The sequence below is a fragment of the Cyprinodon tularosa genome, unplaced genomic scaffold (genome assembly GCF_016077235.1).
Source record: "Cyprinodon tularosa strain WSP-4 unplaced genomic scaffold, ASM1607723v1 ctg175, whole genome shotgun sequence".
Lineage (NCBI taxonomy): Eukaryota > Metazoa > Chordata > Actinopteri > Cyprinodontiformes > Cyprinodontidae > Cyprinodon > Cyprinodon tularosa.
In genome coordinates, this window is record NW_024038574.1 from 425,540 (window position 1) to 431,539 (window position 6,000).

At 39.9% G+C, this 6,000-nt stretch overlaps 1 protein-coding gene across 1 annotated transcript in view; it reads left to right on the forward strand.

Annotated features, from left to right (window-relative positions):
* Positions 1 to 5,264, forward strand: part of khdrbs3 (KH domain containing, RNA binding, signal transduction associated 3) — a 278,856-nt gene extending 273,592 nt beyond the window's left edge. The window contains exon 10 of the mRNA XM_038281752.1: positions 5,209 to 5,264. The gene's annotated coding sequence lies outside the window, so the exon portion shown is untranslated. The remainder of the gene's footprint in view (positions 1 to 5,208) is intronic.
* The last annotated feature ends 736 nt before the right edge of the window (positions 5,265 to 6,000 follow it).

Here is a 6,000-nt window from a genome sequence, read left to right on the forward strand (position 1 = left end):
GTGCATGGGGGAGTGTTGGCCTAGAGGGTTAGAGCAGTGGGCAAGTACCCGGTTTGATCCCCATTGCCTGCACTCTGGGTCCCTGAGCAAGACCCTTACCCCGAAATCCCACATCCTCTGTCAGCGTCCCGCTGCGCTCCAAACCGCTTGCGCAAAGCAAAGCCTACAGCCTCCGCTGTTCTTCCCGTCTTGCTGCGTTCCATCTTCTGTGGAGCATGCACGATATTATCATTAAATTCATAGGAGCAAAACAGAAATTAACGTTTAATTTTAATATGACACATTAATAAAAATCCCCATCAGCATCCAGTGTATGTGCAGTTTTTGCCCAAATATTTTCTTTTTGTTGTGGATTTTTGTAACAGGCCTAACTAGGATCAAACAAAATAGTTTTTTATGAACTGTTTGTTCTCTACGTCCAAACTCAGCATCTCTCTATCAAGGTCTGTGATAAGAAGTTCCTTTTGACTGGATGTGATGAAACTTTTAAACCTCTCGGTATAAAATAAACATTTTGATGGAGATGATAAATCTGCCTCCTGGTATGTTGAAGTTACCAATAGTTTGCATCCAATCATTTAATTAAACGGTCTTAGTTTTTGGGAATATACAAGAATTATGCTCTAATTTGTAGCTACTGATCTGTCGTTACCATGTTTTAATGTGACAAATCAGATCTTCTCAACGTTCTTTTTCCTGTTGGTGTGATTGGAATTACGGATCTTGACCTGACCGGCCGGGGCAGAGCAAAAAATAGCTTGGCTCTGTATTTTGATGGTGACGGATGAGGAATACGTACGTGAACGGTGAATTTCGGAGGAGTAGCGGTGGATATGGAACAGCTTTCGTTGATTAACATGACAGTACATGAACAGGGCGAAGTGCTGACGGAGGATGTGGAATCTGAGGGTTAACCCCACACTGCTCCCCGGGCGCCGCACAGTGGCAGCCCTCTGCTCCCCAAGGGGATGGGTTAAGATGCATTCTCCAATGTGAGAACAATAAAGGTGAATTATTCAATCATTATTATTATATGTAAAGGCGTAGCAGTTCCACCATAAACAGACGCTAATAGAGACCTAATCACAGTCCTATGGGGTTCAATTCATGACCTTGAGTCATTTGCTTAAGGTCTCCCCCATTTTTCTTCCTGCCTTTTTTTTGTCTGTAAAGATCATTATTACCAAAACACAAAAAATACATAAGACACCAACTTTTTAAAGGGTTGAGGGTCTAAACCACATGTTGTTGTTTGTTTTGGATCGATGCCATCCTGGAAGGTGGTATTTATGGAAGAAAAACAAAGCGTTAATGGTTTTCTTTAGCAGTTTTCAGATGAACAGCTTTGTTTATTTGCAACACATCAGAACTTTCTCCTGAAACAACTGTCTGAATCCTGAGATTTGACCTTAAAAAACTGGTCTAGGAGAGGATCTAACACCAGGAAACCTCATGCAGGTCTGTGTGATTCACTGACTTCCAGAGATTTGTTTGTCCGTGCTGTTTGGCTTTGAGAGAGGTTAGTATGAAGATGCAAATAATTTTAACCTTATAGTCTTAAAATCCTCATAAATAAGACTGAACCACTAATGTGTCCAACTTCCACCCGCCTTCAGGTGGAGGGAAATTAAACAGGATGCTTAAAGCAACACTGTGTAACTTTTGACCCAAATATCAGCTTAATCTATATATAATAAATGATTTTTCAGCTCATATGCAGGACCTATCGATGCTCCATACGAGCTGCTATTCTCTAAAACACACTCAAAGAAATCATGTGACTTAAAACTTTACTTTAAAGCAGTCTCAGGTCACTTTAAACATTAGAGCTAACGAGCCTAAAAGTTATTGTTAGCCAACAAAACACATCTGACACTCAGCTTATCAGATTTAACGTTTATTTTCTGATGTAGAATTTAATCTAGATGGGTTTAAGCGGCCTTGTTTTCACAAAGTCGTGATTTCAAAACACAGTGGGAGGATGTTTATTTTAGTTACAATCAGTGGCGCATCATCAAATAGGGGGCTCCAGATTGGGCCACTAAAAGTCTTTGAGAGGCATAGTGAAACTGAAAGCCATAATTTCAGGGTTTGAATCTACTATTGTGGTAAACCTGCTGTAGAAATCTGCTCATATCTTGGTTTATTGTGTGATTTTTAAAGGGGTGATAGAATGACTATATAGGTTATTTGTTGCTGGTCCTTAAGGTCTCTGAATAGGGTGTGTAACATTGGTTGGGCTGAAATTGAGCCCTAATGCAAGCCTGGTTAAAAGCCCTAGAGTGAAACGACAGCTTTTCTTCCTTTTATGGTATGCTAATGAATATTTAGATGGGCTGTGCACTGATTGATTGGTTTACAACGAGCAAAGCTGCTGAGCAAAGACGCATCATAGCAACAAGCACTCACTCACTGAAACATCAAATTGTTGACATGGTAGGGTGACCAGACGTCCGCTTTTTCCGGGACTTGTCCTACTTTTCATACCTGTGGAGTAAAAATGAGCACTGAGAGAAATGAAGAAAAGGTTTTATTTTTCTCTGCAGAGGAGAACCACACGAGACAGCTGCGTACAGCTCTCAGTGTGATTCTAAAGCATTCAGAAACACACCCCTACATTTAAAAAGAATCCACAGCATAAACACACATGAACATTGAATCTTCCCAAGAGAATCACTTCATCAAAAGACATAAATATATGTTCAGATAAACATTTCAGACAACTGTTTTCCGTTCACACCAGAGACAGGACGTGAGGATCTTATACACAATAAGGACCTGTTTATCTATGTTTCCCCCTTATCTAACCTAGGGAGGAAACTCCTTTTTAAACCTCCTTCCTTTCCCTACAGCTCAGCATAAAGAATCGAACAAAATAATATTCAAAAGGAAAGAAAAGGCACACTAACATTTTATCAGGCCAAGGAAGAAATATGAATCCATATACCTAAAAAAATGTCCGGGGACTTTGGTCGACTACAGTGCAGCCCGTAGTCGAAACACACCGGGCGCTGGAACCATGCCGTCAGCCCTGGGGCTGGTCAGGGGCAGGGAGGGGGCAGGGAACCAGTGGGGGACAGAGCGACCAAACCTGACCCGATGACGGTAGCCTTGACACAGGCAGCCCTGTGCTTCCATCTGAGGATGGAAGGGCGGCTCATGGCTCTCTGCTGAGGTCCGATCCAGTCAGCGGCCCAGCAGTCAACACTTCATACCCATCCTCCCTCCCTTCCCTCCCTTGAGCCAGTGAACCAGTGGGCTGGTCTGTATGTCAATTTCGGGGCGTGACAAAAGTCCAGGCCAGAACCAAATAACACAACATCCATGAGTTTACGTCAACTCGGAATTCGCCCGTTTCATGGTGGAAGTTTAGAAATGTGAGATTTGCAAAGAAAGGAGGTGTCGATGGGGTTTGAACCTCTCCGTACGCCCCTTTCACCCACTAAACTATCGTTATTCATCTATGACATGGTAAACTCGGTTTTGCATTCTATGACCCCTTTAATGTTACGTCACTGGCTGTGCATAATGGCATGAAATGAAACTGATGCCACTAAAATTTACACTATCGAGTGGGGTGGCCAGGAGCCTCCTGCGCCTGGTGGTGCTACAGTGTAATGCTACCAGTTGCTAGTTAAGTTGCAATAATATCCATCAAATCAGAGGCAAACTAAGCACCAGGTTCCACAATGAGGCTAATTTATAAAAAATTCCATCAAAACAGGAAGAATTATACCAGAAACTTAGCCAAAAAACTTTGTAGCCTTTCTAGAACTTGCTATAGGACATTTAACTAAAGAGGTATATGATAAGTATATAATTAAGCTTATTTGTGTAATTTTGACTCTATATAATCCCAAACAGATTTCAACTTGTGCCACCAGTTTTTGTTGTTGTTTTTTTAATTCAAAGAACACTGATGACATTATTATTATTATTCCACCCTAACATAAAGAGGAGCAGGAAGCCTTCAGTAAAGACATTCATGAATATTCTTAGTGTCTGTAAACTTCTGGCCAGAGCTGTACCTTTACCTTTCTGAAAGCTTGTTTTTGATTTTCATTCTCATCATCCATCTTTCCATCTATCCTTCAGAGAAATGTTCAACTCTATGGATTGTGAGCTTATGTAAGCCCTTTAATAATTTCTTCTTTGTCGATGCTAATAAACATTTTGAAACAAAACACTTGTGTTGAGGAGAATAATTATATACCCTTAAATAAGCTTTATAATTTAAACTAAACCAAATGAAAACCCTGATGTTTGAAATATTCACAACAAGCTTGAAATAATCATTTTCTTCCTTGATAACATTACAAATGTTCCAGTTGTCCAGTTTCAACATTAACGTCAAAAAAGATTCGGCCAAACGAACGGAAAACGGCTGCTTGTGACCTTGCAGCTGACCTTAATCGTCTGATAACGGTTTTGAACAGATTTGTATTCAAATATATTGAATGTGTCTCCCACTGAGGTGCAGAGGATTTACCGATAACAACGTTGCAACTCTTGAAACTCTATTTGGCGATATGATTTAAGTCGAACGCTTGATCGCGTCAAGCATCATCGGTAAACACACAATAACTTCTGTGAGTGTTTACCCCGACAGACACGGCTCGCAGCGCTGCATCTAAAGCCTCCCTGACATCGTCTTGGGGAGCCGCGCCGCGGTCCGATGGGGTTTACTGTGTAAAATGAGGTGATGGAAGATTGGGGGGGGGGGGGTTTGGAGTTCTCTCTCTTTCTCTCTTCTTGTGTTTGCTCTTCCTCCCATCATGGGACCCTCTCCCAGTCGTTTTAAAGATCCTGCCTTTACCCCGCACGTTAAATTGAACCCCCAGCTGACCTCCGCAGAGAGAGGATGGCAGTAGCTGTTTAAAAAGACCTCCGCCCCACAAGGTAAACACCCTAATCCAGTTTAACCATCCCCCCTAACGCAGTTACTCATAAACCCATTCTAAACTTAAATGTAATGTTTGCCTGTGACTTTTCACTTCCTAATCCAGCCACAAAGCTAGAATAACTTAGATTTATGAAAAAAAATGTTAAAAAAGATAAATAGCATAAATATCTCAACAAATGTGACATCATTGTCGATTAAAAACAGACATTGTTATGATAACTAGAATAAAAGATGATGCCTTGGTATGTGTTTTCTGATGTTGCCTGACAATATGTTGCTCATGATGTTGTTATTTTCCTTTCCAGGCTGAGATCCCAGCTGAACACTGCTGTCAGTCCAAACACGCTGCTGCTGCTGAAGGTGCGTATTTACTGCACTACGGATCATGTGTTGTACGCCTGGGCTGGTGTAAATCCTGGTGATGCAATACTCTTATACACAGAGCACAATTTCTTTCTATTACAAATTTTAAAAGGGGAATAAAAGGAAGTGAATAATTATTTTAGCTTTGAAATTCGTTATTATGGGTTATAAAATTATTTTCTATTGAAATTGATTAATCAGGCTTAAACAAGTAGAGATAGAGGATATTTTCACAAATCGCTTTTATACCTGCTTCCCTTGATTGATTTCTACTTCGACTGAAGAAGATGCAATTCTGTTAGGCAAAAATAGGATTTATTTAGCTTTAGATGTCAAGAGAACAAATACAAGATTATAATTATGAATGATCATCACTTTTATGTCATTAAAAACAAGGATAGATAATCAGAAGTAAGTATTTCTTTATTTATTGTAACAAATAAAGCTTACCCTCAATATTTTAGGCTATTTTTATGCAGCGAAATGTTAATGAAATGAATAAAGTAGTTAGATTTCATAAAAACAGACACTGGATGGTTTGGCTAAATAAAAGCATGTATTTATCCAAAAAAGCAGTTTAAAAGATAATTACTTGTCAGAAAATGTATTAATGAATTTGAATTTGGTTGGTCCTCCAGCCTGAATAGGTGTGTATTGTGCCCATAGATAAAAAATCTCCCATATAAGCTTTATGGACATTTTCTTCTTCACACATTGACAATAATTGATGGCAA